At 41.8% G+C, this 14,292-nt stretch overlaps 1 protein-coding gene across 3 annotated transcripts in view; it reads right to left on the reverse strand.

Annotated features, from left to right (window-relative positions):
* The window catches only part of LOC145996207 (uncharacterized), a 258,493-nt gene that overhangs the window by 190,293 nt on the left and 53,908 nt on the right, over nucleotides 1-14,292 (reverse strand). The gene's annotated exons all lie outside the window — the stretch shown is intronic.

Below are 14,292 nucleotides of genomic sequence, written 5' to 3' on the forward strand. Positions count from 1 at the left end.
CTTGATAAGGCCTAACCTCCAACTTCAGTGCGACCACGCAACACTCATGCAACCGCGATGCTCTCGATAACTTGTGAGCGCAGTCCACGATGCGAGACGACGACTCATAAACAAGTACAGTCGTGGACAAATATTCCGAGCACGGCGATGGTAAGGCTCGGCTGGACGTTTGGTCCGCGCTAGGGCAGCTTCTTTCGAATTTACCTCTCCTTTGGACAAAGCGCTATGATATTCAAAACATCTGAAAGGTTACATTCGCTTAGAGCATTCACGTGGAATTTTCATGTGATTTGCTTTCGCTGTTAGAAGATATTTTTCAACAGTTTTGTAGTTACGTAAATCTATTTTGAGTTTTTTTCTTTTAATTCTACTTTATGATGCACGGAAAGTCTAGTCGGGACTGGGCCTACAGTTTAAGGTTGGATCCGAACCACCATGTGCCTCCACTGGGTTTCGAACCCGGGACGACGCTACCACTGCGCCATCGGGGAGGACAAGTAAGTCTATTAAACTGTTGAGTGTGTCGGCACACATGGCAAATATTGCACCCTAAATTCTCACTTAAAAGTTTAAAACAAGTGGTGTAAGAAGCCCCTCGAGAAGGTGTAAAAGTGGGAGGTTGTAAAGGGGCCTGTACAAGACAAACACAACACATTATAAAGTAAGAATAAATTAAAAACTTCCTTACGGACAGTGGAAGAGACCAGCTCATCGTAAATACGTAAAAAACATTTTGTTAAACACTCTCGGCATCTCCCAACAGGGATGACAAACAGCTGGGGAAATCTGAGGAAACAAGATCGGCACATTCAAGAAGAATGACGTAAAATGAGGGAAATACAAAAGTAAAATCATAAACTTAAGGAGCGCCAGAAACACACGATAAGCAGAAACAGAAAAGTCGAAAGCAGTAGAATATGCCTGGAATGAAATACCATAGCAGCAATACAGCGGGACTACACAATCAAATTAAAAATAAAGGAAAATCCAGGGAGTGCAATTTTCCTCAGTTATGGCATTTTGTTGCAACAGGGGCACTCAATTGTTACGGGTGGTACAGACTACATTTTTGGCATGAATTTGATTGATTGATTGATTTAGTTTAATTTACTTCGCGTTTTGTGCCTCTTGGCTAATTTGCGAAGATGGGGATGAGTGATGAAATGATTAAATGGATGAATGGACATTCACAAACAACCAAGCCCGAGCGGGATTCGAACCCGGGACCCTTGGCGTCGCAGCGTGATGTGCAAACCACTCGGCCACAGGATCCGGCTTTTGGCATTAAACATTTTTCTTACAGTTTGTGAATTATGAAACTAAACACTGTTGATTAAGCATAACTACCCTTAAAATACTTTCCCACATTTATAGCTACAAGTGAACAGTTTTGTGTGACAGCTGGGACAGATAAAACACTGCCTCTTTACTTAATAACAAATTTATTTTAATTTCTGTCATTTGTCAAATGATGAAAAATAAATCATTTAAGACAAAGGTAAAAAAAAAAAGGTAAAGTGCTCCCCTGTGCATAGCACCACGCCATGAAGGCGTATAGGGGGTGTGGGGGTAAGACAAAGACAAAGAGAGAAGGTAATTGAGCTTTAATAATCTAGTGGAGTTGAAGACGAACTGTAACAGTTGAAGGAGAAATTAATTGTATTTTGGTGTCGCGGGTGGGACACAATATAAAACAATTGTAAATCAAAAGTCTAAGTAAACGAACAATATACGAAATACCTTCTTCCTCCTACCTTAATTATGTATTGAATTTTTATCCATATGACAAGTCTAGAGATAGAATAAAGTTACAACAGATAATTTAATTTCATACATTGGGATTCAGGTGCACTTTTGATGCCGGGTCGTGACACTCCAATAGTAATTGCAATGTTAACAAAAGGAAACCACTACGCCTCACTCAACGTAGACTTATATTGAACTAGGAAACTGAACTCGGGGGGGGGGGGGGGGAGCAAAGAACCGTTTGAGCGCCAAGGTCTGCCAAAGCGGCTTTCAAATCACCGGCACGTGGTCAGCGCATCGAGTCCCATCGCCGCTCATATCTGGCTTTCAAGACCAGAGTCCGGTGTTGTTGATTTCAAATTGTCCTCATGATGCTTGGTCAGCTGCAGCCCGCACAGCTGACCCGAACTAAATACGCCATTCTCTGTACAGCAGTGGTCAGTATACTGGATCAGCAGAAAATCTCAAATGCGTCGTAGGTTCGAACACGAACTCCGCCATCAGCACGAGGTGCAAAAAGTTATGAAAACCAGAAAAAAGATGCTCTGTCGATACATAGTGTAAGCCATTCAAATCAGTCTTTTATGACAGTTTTGTTTACATTTATCAGCACAGTGCGGATATACTGAATGTTTGATTGATTGATGTGGTGTTTTAAGTCCACTTTATGCACAATAAGGCTAATCGGGACTGGACCTACAGTTTAAAGTGGGATCCGAACCACTATGTGCCTGTACCGGGTATCGAACCCGGAACCCCTTGTTTACAAGGCGACGCTACCACTGCGCCATCGGGGAGGCCGAAGGATGTACTGAATGTGTGGAACGTTCTCGTATATAGTGAATCGAATCTGAACTCGCCGAAGTTGGAAGTATGATTAGATCAAAGCTTTTTACTTACGATTGCAAACAGGATAAATATACCTCGTGTCATAACTGCTGATATCCGATTGATCGATTTATTTTACTTCGCTATCTGCCACTTTTGGCTAATCGCGAAGATGGGACCGAGTGATGATGTGAAATTGATGAAGGGACTCTCACAAAGTACACCCATGCCCTGGCCGGGATTCGAACCCTGGATCTTAGGTATCGTGGTGCTGATATCCGGAGATGACTCGCGTATTACTTGACTATACAAAGCTCTAGTAGCTAAAATACCAAAGATATCGTCGCCGTGAGAAACTAATTACGTACTACCATTGGTGATAGTATAGGGCTCGGACGTTGATGACCTTAAATGTCAAAAAATGACCTATAGTATGAGGTTAGAATTCTAAAAAAATGACCTAATTTTTTTTAAAAAAATAGCTGAATGTCTTCATAAATTACAAGAGAGTAGTTGAATAATTCGATAAAACCAGTTGTTTGGTGGTTTAAACTACTGAAACAAGATAGATAAAAGCAATTAATCGATTGTAATTTTATTTATCTTTATTTCAAGGTTACATAGAATACACCGCAATTGTTCGTCGTCTTTCAGAGTGGCCTTCAACAATACTGTAGCCTGCCAGCATCTGAAAATACAGTTGTGTTTCGCGTATATGAGAGTATAATCTTTTAAAATAATCGTTTTACTTTAATATTTTGACTAAGTTTTACTTTAAAACCACAGATTGAGGCGATAATAGAGGCCACCAAGGGAACCTGAAAGCAGGCTTCACACAAAGTATTTTCCATTGCTGGAGGAAAAATAACTTTACCACAATAAAGTACATAATGCATTACCAAACATTTCACTTAAAATATTGTACTTTTCCATTGACCGTATTTTCGATTAATGCCAAACTTGCTAAAAGAACCACGCCAGGAAATTTCAATATGTACGAAGGTCGTTCAAGGAAAAAGTTTCCCTTTTTCTTTTTGGAGAAAGTACGAGCCCGATAAATGAAATGAAACTAGCAATGTGTTATTTCGTCTTTCCTCGACATTTACACACAATGCAATGTTCGTGCGGGCACGTGATTAGCGTGAGTCATGCAGTGAGAAACGTGCCCTGACCATAAGGAGTAGCGAGTCATGGCGGAACGTGTTTTGGTGGTGTGAACTGTGAAGTAAGGAAGAGATTCGTTCTGTGATCCTGTATGAGTGGGCAAATGGTCTTGCTCCTATCGACATCCACAGGAAGCTGGTTGTTGTTTAAGGAGACTCTGTAATGTCAGTGCAAATGGTGCGAAGGTGGTGCAAATCGTTTTCTGAAGGACGAACACATATTCGATGAACATCGGCCCGGTGGACCGTAGTGACGCAACATTGGTTGGCAAAGTATTGCGGCTCAGGATGAGAGCTTCGTTCATCACTACACTCCAAAATTCAAACGGACGTTTTCACACTGATTTCGAGGTTCAGACAGCCGTGAAAAGTGTATTCGTTCCCTGGACCCCGAATTTTTTGCAGATGCCTTTCAAAAACTTGTGCAACGATGGGACAAATGCTTGTGCCGCCTTGGAAATTATGTTGAAAAGTGAGAAAGGACCATGCTACTTGGTGCAACTTGATTTTTCTCTGTAACTGAAGAAATAAATTTTTGCAACATAGGGAAACTTTTTCCTTGAACGACCCTCGTAAGATATGCTAGCAAATGCACTTAAAATTCACGAAACAACAAGGGAGGAGAAAAATAAGCCTGAGAAATGAAGAAAAATGCAATAGAAACGACGAAAAGTTCTGAAAAATGACCTAAAAGAAAAAAGGCCTAAAATGAAAAAAAAAATGTTTTCTGGTTTTAAGTGAATGGAAACGGACAGATCAAGTTTAGAATTGTTTTCAAGGCTAAGAAAAAAAAATATGACTTGTCATCAATTTCCGAGCCCTAGTGATATATATCGAGGTGTAAGCCCTAAGATTACACTGTGCGAAACTTCTTTGGAAATAAAGGCTGGTTTACATTGGTGGAGTGGCCGGGAGAGTTGCAGGCCTGTCTGCTCGACTCGACTCTTCTTTGACGAGTACCTCTTTACGTACCTTCTACTCGAGTATAGCTCTTTTGACAAAATGAACCCGTTCGTAATCCGTGGTCGCCGTCGTTGGCGAGTAAAAAAAAAAGCTCTGGAACGGTTTAAAACGAGTACAATAACGACATGCTTAGAAATAAATCAAATTTGAGTTTTACAAACCACCTATTCATGGTTGGTTTTTAAAATATACGAGAGACAATCGAGAAAAAAAATACAAAGCCTGTACATTCCAGTAGGTATTTATTACACGAATACAAATGGACTTACGTGAAAGGATACTTCATACACTATTTCTCAACATAAGTCTCCTCCCGGTTCATGCATTTATCCCAGCGCTACACGAGGTTCTTCATACCTGTCTCATAGAACTTGGGTCCTGTTGTCTACGACTAATATTGAGAAGTAGTGTATGCAGTGTCCTTTCACGTGAGTCCATTTGTATTCGTGTAATAAATAACTACTGCAATTTGCAGGCTTTGTTCCTTTCTTCCGATCATCCTCGTATAATTAGTAAGTGAACTAACTCATAACGAGGTTGCCGCCATTCTACCACAGCTCAGACTCTACTGTCATCAAAAAGCGTTTACATTGAGCGAGTGGTCTGCAGAGTTTGCGCGCGAGTGAAAAATGGAGGAAGCAAATCGGTCGAGTCGCTGTCCTGACTACTGGAGCGAGCACTGGCTCCAGTACTCTCCCAACTTGTTTACACGAGGAGAGTAGCTCGCTTTACCCTACTCGCTCCAGCTACTCTCCCGTCTACTCGACCATTGTACAGTAAACCAGGCTTCATTTTTGGCTTGACGGGGGTGGTGAATGTGTTGGCGTCCTTGAAACATTATATCACAATAGATCATCTCGGTGAAGTAAAATCCGGAAACTTTTACTACGAAGTGTAAAGCTGCGTGGTGTATTTTCCGATACATTTTTCAAACATCCTGCGAAGATAACATAAAAATGATAACAAACAGAGGTGGCCGGGGAGATATGAGAGGCGGGATATTTGGTTTCAAGGTTCTACAGAAATAAACATGTTTCCGATGCTCTTTGCACGATGCCAGGAGTCACATATAGGGGGATGTGGGGGTAGGGACCCGTACATTCTACCGATCTCGGCCATTTTGGAGGTGATGTCATCAGCACCACGCTCCGCCCTCATGTTGTACCCCCAAGGTTGCCCCCAAGAACCATCTAATTGGGGCCGTGTGAACCCCAAATCCGCTTTTATGTTGGGACAAGGCCGAAAAAGTACCAACCTTAGATCATTTATACCCCGGGAATTGAACCCGGGTGTCCCGCGTGGCAACTCAAAACGCCCTACCAAGTAGGTCTTTTTTTTTTTTTTTTTTTTTTGCGTCCACATAGTTAAACGAGTAATCCCACCCAATTTAATTACGTAAATCTTTCACTAGATATATCAGATTTTAGGTGGAATCCTGCACTGGAATAGGTAAACAAGAGACACGTCACATTTAGGCAAGCGTTAATTTCACATACTTTGGAACCTGGGATATTTTGTGGCGATTTTAGGTGTGTGATAGCGTTTCTGAAATATCTCCCTGAACTTCACAATGGTATTACCCTTGAGCACTAGGCCAGTATCACCCTGACACCAGGGAGCGCATCCTGGAGACGCAGTTCAAAATCTACCGGGCATTTCGGAATAATCCGAATAACCGGATAAACCGGACAAAACTTACATAAAGATACAACAGGAGACTTACATTTAACAAGAGAGCGAACTGAGAAACAAGGATGTTTTTCAACCGTCAACATCCCTCCACTTGACTTTCAATTGTTGACATTCAAAACAGGGTCGCGAAATTCAGAAAAAAACATAGGGTGAGCTTGAACACTCGAGTTATAAAGTTTACCACAAATTCTCATAAATCCTTTCTTCCATGTATCATGCACCAAGGTAGTGGCATCCTTACTTTTCAAAAACCTGTTATTTGCTGATATCAATCAATAAGCAATCCATCACGAATCGGTATAAAAATATAAAACACTAGAAACTCCTTCCTTCTACCTTATTTTATGATATAAGCAAGTAAAAGGACTCGGCACGTTGTTTTATCATGTTTATCACAATATTAAGGAATTGTAATAGTCGACGGCCTCTGTCACTTCTGCCCCTTCAGCGTCTCAATTTTGTGCTGCCGTTACAGCCCGGTGGCAAATCCCCCCTGCATACTGTTACTTGTACATAGGTTGCTATTTATGTATCTGGAACTAGCAACACTAATGTTGCTAGGTAACATCTAATATATCCATCGTAAAGTTGGACATTTCTACGGTATATGTACCCAGAATGTTGTGCTTACGGATGCTATTTTTGTTTGTTACAGGGACTTGAAAATTTCATCGGAGGCCAACAATGGAATTAACTCGAGAAGATTTTCGAGCAATGATTTTCTACGACTTTCGACGTGGATTGTCTCAACAACAGTGCATCGATCAACTCACTTCGACTTTTGGCGATGAAGCACCATCTAAAAGCACTGTATATCACTGGTTTAGTGAATTCAATCGTGGCCATCGTTCGCTCACGGACGAATCTAGAGAAGGCCGTCCAAAATCGGTTGTTGTGCCAGAAAACATTGATGCTGTGCGAGAACTGATAATGCAAGCTCGTCATGTGACATATCGTGAGATTGAGACATCCCTGGGCATTAGTATGACTAGCATACATAAGACATTGCATGAACATTTAGCCGTGAAGAAGATTTGTTCGCGTTGGATCCCGCATAATGTGACAATCGCTCAAAAAATGGCTCGTGTCGATTGGTGCAAACAAATACTCACAAAATACAATCGTGGTGCTTCAAAAGCCGTGTATAACATCTACACAGTTGACGAATCTTGCATCAGCAGTCGACGGTGTGGATGTTCCAAGACGAGCCAAACCCAACAAAAGTTGTTCGTGCAAGAAGCACTTCGAAGCAAATGGTCGCCAGTTCTTTTGGTAAAAATGGACATGTGGCTACAGTGCCACAAGAGAATCGTAGAACCATCAATTCAGAATGGTACACAACCATACAATCATTTGTTTGCTAGAAGTATTTGGGGAAATCAGAAAAAACAGCGGTCCAAACAACTCAGTATTTGACCGGTGAAAACATTGAATTGATAGGTCATCCGCCGTATAGCCCTGATTTAGCACCCAATGATTTCTTTTTGTTCCCGTACGTGAAGAACAAGCTACGTGGTCAACGATTTTCGACGCCAGAAGAAGCGATTGATGCGTTCAAAATGCATGTTTTCGAGATACCTCAATCGGAATGGACAAAGTGCTATGAGAATTGGTTCAAACGTATGCAAAAGTGCATCGATCATCATGGAGAATATTTTGAAAAACAATAAAACCATTTTCAATGATACTTTTTTTTTTATTCCGGATACATAAATAGCAACCCTCGTACATTGAAATTAAACAAACTATTTTCACAAGTAGACTGAAGGAACTCTCCGAGATGCAAATGTCCACATCCTCGACCCCGAATAGGACTCAGTGGGGGTTGATGTTCGTTTCCTCTGTATTCAACGTGTTTTGGCTGCCATATGTGGGCTATGGGTGGAAGACGGGTGGAAGAAGTGTTTATTATTATTATTATGATTTGCTTTATTTTACTTCGCGTTTTGTACTACTTTTGGCTAATTTGCGAAGATGGGGATGAGTGATGATGTGATGAAATTGATGAAAGGACACTAAGAAACGCCCAGCCCAGGATTCGAACCCGGAACCCCTGGCGTCGTAGCGCGATGTGCTAACCACTCCGCCACGGGGGCCGGCGGAAGAAGTGTATAACAGAAAAGGCTGTAGTATGGGTTTTTGGCCAACGTCTGGGCAGCAATTTTCGAAACTTTCACTCCTTTGGAAAAACCGCTATGACATTCCAAAATGTGAAAAATGTAATCTGCTTAGAATTCCTTCTACACCAATCACGTGAATCTTTGTGTCGTTTGCTTTTGCTGTTGTCTATAGATATTTCGTGGCTACATAAGTTTATTTTTCAGATTTTGTTAACAATACTGCTAATTACACAAAAGCGAAAATACTTGTTAAAAATTATCTTTTCTTTCGTTCTCTCAGTGTTTAAAACTAAAATGCAAGAGACCTAGATTGTTGCATTTAACGAAAAGAACCTTCATAATCTGTCGCCAATTGTTTCGGGAAAGAGAACAACATTATTTGGGGGTTACATGCGGCACGTGTTGCTTGAGAATTTTAAACTCGCTGAAGTAATGGACAATTTACATAAATAAATATAGACCCGGCTACCCTCAACTACAGCCCTGAAACTATATTTGTTGATATATATATATATACACGATGCGCATCTAAAAAAGGGGCCGATGTTTTATAAGAACCGACTGGCAACAGTGATCGGATCGCGCCTGCGCAGTAACATCACTTGGTCCATTGGCTATAGAGCAACCATACTTTCGCTAGAAAGTGCGCGTCAAATCTCCTGCATATGACCTTGAACGGCTGAACAGCACCAGCGAATCACAGACGTGCAGTGTTGTCTAGTTCCGTGACAAGGCGTTTCGCTCAACCGCGCTGTCTCTTTTCCGTGTGAGATTTTGACATGGCACAGCTGCAGTGGGCTCCTATTGGCTATTCCCATATGCAGGAGATTTGACGCGCACTCTAGTCAGCTGTTCGTAAGCGTGTTGGAGCGTGTTAAAATGGCTGCGCGCATACACAATCCCGCCAGGTGCGAGGTCCGTTCTGTGATTCGATTTCTTCACGCCAAAGGACAAAATGCTGCTCAAATTCAACAAGAATTGTGTGAAGTGTATGGTGACAGTATAACGAGTGAAGGAAAAGTGCGGCAATGGTGTCGCGCATTCAAAGAAGGCCGTACAAATATCGATGATGAAGAGAGGAGTGGAAGACCGAGCATTCAGACTGACATTTTGGTGCAGCTTGTGAATCAAAAAATTCAAGAAAATAGTCGCTTTACCATTAGCTGTCTAGCCATCGAATTTCCAGAAGTTTCGCCATCCACATTCTTCCGCATTGTAACAGACACATTAGGATATTGGAAATTGTATGCTACATGGGTTCCCAAAATGTTGATAACGTTCACAAAACGAAACGAGAGACATCGGCACGTGCCTTTTTGGATCGCCCGAGAGGGTGATGATTTTTCTACCCACATTGTTACAGGTCACGAAACGTGAATTTCTTACGTCAATGTCTAGTCCAAACAACAATCGATGCAGTGGCGTCATTCAAATTCACCAAAAGGCGAAAAAGTTCAAGCATGCTTCATTTGCACGAAAAATGATGCCAACTGTGTTTTGGGACCAACAGGGCGTGCTTTTCGTGGATTTCCTGGTACCGGGGAAAACAATCGCAAGCATACTGTGAAACACTTTCCAAACTCAGACGTGCCATACAAAACCGACGACTTGGAATGTTGCGTGGAATTGTGCTTCTCCACGACAACGCCAGACCACACACTGTTGCCCTCACTGTTCAGACGATTCAGAAGTTCGGATGGGAACTTCTTGATCAGCCACCGTATAGTCCGGACCTTCCGCCAAGTGACTTTCACCTCTTCCTACACCTAGAAAAGTGATCGTCTCAACCTTAGAGTATGGAAGGAAATAGAGAGAGTGCAAGCTTGTTTTCTGTGCGAGGGGAATGAAGCCGTGAGGGGAAGGGGGAGAGGTAAAGCCGCCACAGTTACAGCTGATACAGTGGTGGAAGTAGGAATTTGAGTGTGGAATGTTCGTTTATAGTGCATAGTATCTGTACATGTCTGTGACGCTGCGAGTAGATAATAAATAAGAAGCTATGCCTCTGTGCGCAGCTTTCGGATGCAACAATAAAAGTGGCAAGAAATGCTTTAAAAAAAAAAGGAATTGAGAGGACCCCAAATAAACATACTTACAACATATTTACGTTTATTATACACGCATTTCTGTTGTTATTTTATTAGTGGTATTATTATTAACTGTATGTATAAAATTTAAATTTCAAAATTGTGACATGATCGGATTAGCAAAAATCGTTCGCACGTTTCATTGAACGAACAAAGAGAGACTTCAGACACGGAAAAAGAGAGAGGTGTCGCTTGGAAACCAACCATCAGAAATAAATGAGACCTTCCGAACCGAAGCGACACGCCAAGCTGCACGTGTCGCTCGGACTGGGCAGTTTTCTTAATACCGCCTCGGCATTGGAGCATGCACGTTTATTTGTTTTGCTTGAGACTGAAGGAGCCCTTGTCGCTTGTGGCCTCAAATAACGGAGTTTTCAGATCTAATGTATACGAGTCGCGTCGGAACGAGCAAGCCAACGTTTGCACCTGCCTTAGCGACAAGACAGACCGTACAAATCTGCATTGGTGAAATCCTCAAAGCGGCACGTATCGCTTGTTGTTTCGGTCTGAAATCTTTCTATTCAGACCGAAGCGACAAGCAACACGTGCCGCTTGGAATCGAACCCTCAGAAATCAATGCAACTTTTCGAACCGATGCGACACGGCAAACTGCATGTGTCACTCAGACTGGTCTGTTTTCTCAATAGCGTTTATCGTGTCGCCTCGGTCTCTTTGTAGCGTATGAGCGGTGAATGCTTGCTTTTTGGGAAATTTTACACCGAAGTGTGGCATGCAGCATGTGTAGCTTAAGGATTTCATCAACCGAAGGCAGGCTAGTGTGACCTATCACGCCTCTATGGTGTGAAACGTTGCTGTTGATAGGCTCGTTCCCAAATGTGTCGCGCGAGCACCTGAGAATTCACACCGGAGTGACAAGCGACAAGACATGTTGCTTGAGGATTTCACCAGTTCAGCCTTGTCTTGCAGCTAAGGCAGGTGTAAACGTTGGCTTGCTCGTTCCGACGCGACACGAGTCGCGTGTACATTAGATCTGAAATCTCCATTATTTGAGGCCATAAGCGACACGAGCCCCTTCAGTCCGATGCAAAAAAAAGTTAACTGTGCATGCGCCACCAACAAACCGAGGCAACACGATGGACTGTATTAAGAAAACGGCCCAGTCCGAGCGACACGTGCAGCTTGGCGCGTCTCTTCGGTTCGGAAGGTCTCATTTATTTCTGATGGTGTAGCTAGCTTGTCATGTCGCTACGGTGTGAAACGTTTGCTGTTGATTGGCTCGTTCCCAAGCGACACGCGTCGCCTGTCGCTTCGGTGTGAATTCTCACCAAAGCAAAATATTCACCGCAGATGCGCGAGCAACACACCGAAGCGACACTATGTATGTATGGTATTGGGAAAATGCTCCAGTCCGAGTGACACGCGAGCGATACGTGCAATTGTCGTGACGGTTCGGTTTTAAAAAATTCCATTCATTTCTGAGTGCCAAGAGACACTTACCGCTTGTCACCTGTCGCTTCGGTCTGAATGCTTCCATTGAATGAACGGGCTCCTGTCTTTTGTCGCCTATCGAGTGTTGCGTATCGCCTGATGTTTCGGTCCGAAATCTACCTATAATCTCGACTTAGGCTTACTTACTGAGGTGGCGTAAATTGTGTTATTTCGTGTTCAACCTTTGTACATAGCTCATATTTTTATATAATAATGTTTTGTGATGCATTTACGAGTGTAGGAGTTAAAATGCAATTCCTATTTTGATTCTATTGCTATTTCATTAAACTCTTTCTGGTATACTAGCATTATGGTAAATGAACACGTCCCAGTACATAAAAAGGTCTACTTCTCTTTGTTTCTTCGTCAAAACTAGTTACTAAGAGCTTCGTGTTCTTGTTTCTGACGATTTAAATATAAAGAAACATAACAAGCAGCTTTAATTTTCCCGACGAAATTCCCTCTCGCTGAATGTTAACAAATAGAAGCATCAGTGGCACATCCCAACATGGCGGCCGCCGCAAGCTATTTTGGCTTCAGCTGACGTCACACACGCTCTTTCTATACCTTCTATACTCTAAGGTCTCAACGATTTGAAGAAACTGAGGTGTTGAATTGGCTGAACTCCCATGGTGCGAACTTTAATGCATAGGGTATAAAAAAGCGTCTGCCACGGTACAGAAAGTGCTTGAAAAATAATGGTTACTATGTTCAAAAATGAAGTGGATATGTACGTACATGTTTGTAACCAATAATACAATGTTGCCAAACTTACTTTCTTGTTTCCTATAAAATATCGGTAGTTTCTTTTGAAATGCGCCTCTTATATATATAATACTGGCAGATTACCCAAGTCCTTATTCAATGCAATACTCTGTGGAAAATTAAATTGCTGATTTAGAATTATTATTTTTTAAGGTGAGGTGTGACAATTTCGCACCAGGCATGCAATTACTTAAATGAGCACTGCTACTAAAGAAAACCCACCCAGAATTTGAGAGTATGAATTTCTGACCATGTTGCAAGTGGAAACGGCTTTAAAAGTTGATTATTAAACTAGGTACCGTGTTTGAAAAATAAGTATTTACAGAATGCCATGTATTTCTTATGGAGAGACAACTTCAAATTCAAGTTACGGGAAATCAAATGGGAGTTTCGAGTCTTTCTAGCGGAAATATCATCTTTAATGGATCCTCTTCCCGATCAAATGTTTTTTCCGCAATCGAAAGTTTGATATCCCAAGAAAACTACTAAAAAAAAATTCTGCCACAAGCGTAATGCATTTCTCCTTGCTTCCTACGGCCATCCTGGCAGTGTTGCCAAACCTGTTGCGCATAAAAAGAGCTAATTTCACCTTAAATGGAGCTAAAGTTGACTTTCAAGGAGATATATTTAGGAAGCCTAATAAAGTGTCTCCCATGGTAATTTTAGTTGTCAAGGGGGTGGGGCCGCTGCTATTACCGGCAACCTTAAAGTGATGACAATATATTCTTAGTTTTCGCAGTCTAGATCTGACGGCATCACCCATCTCAATAATCTACAAATGGTCTTATGAAATCGAAAATAAAGGATTACCGCATAACGATATTGGCATCTACACCTCAGCCAAGGCGCTATATAAAAGTAGCCGGGAAGGTAACAGGGGGTGGGGCGACGCAGCCAATATAATAATATCACGTCAAGTGCAACATGTATACGCATGGCAAAAGTTACTCTATGTGGGCCGGGGCTAGTGATGGCATCATATTGGGGCAGGGGTCGGGTGCCACAGTTCACAGCCAAACAAGTACACGAAAGACCCACATCTGGACCCAAAAGAGCTAAGTTCGCAACAGTGCTCCCCAGCTGCTTCAGAGAGAAGGTCCTTGGGAAAATTGTTACTCTTCCTCTTAAATATGTATTAAGCTTTTACATTCATTTGAGTTATGGCACAAATTTACTTCAAATTTATACAAATACTGTATTCCGAAAGTAAGCAAACATCTCCCTTCCATTGCTCTTTTGCAGACTAACGAGGCTGTGGCGCCAATGTTGAATTTGTGCATTGTCTATTTGTGTTTGTCATTTCATACATCACCATTGATCCTCAGCTTTACGATTGGTGAAGTAAAATAAACAAATGAATCAATCAATCAAACATAAAGAATGGGTGTAGAGATGACTCTTTCTGAAGATAACTATATTGATTGATTTAATTAAATAAGTAAAATTGTCGGCACATAAACCATTTTGCACCTTTCAATACGA

The sequence above is a fragment of the Lepisma saccharinum genome, chromosome 12, assembly GCF_977018435.1.
Source record: "Lepisma saccharinum chromosome 12, izLepSacc3.1, whole genome shotgun sequence".
Taxonomy (NCBI): domain Eukaryota; kingdom Metazoa; phylum Arthropoda; class Insecta; order Zygentoma; family Lepismatidae; genus Lepisma; species Lepisma saccharinum.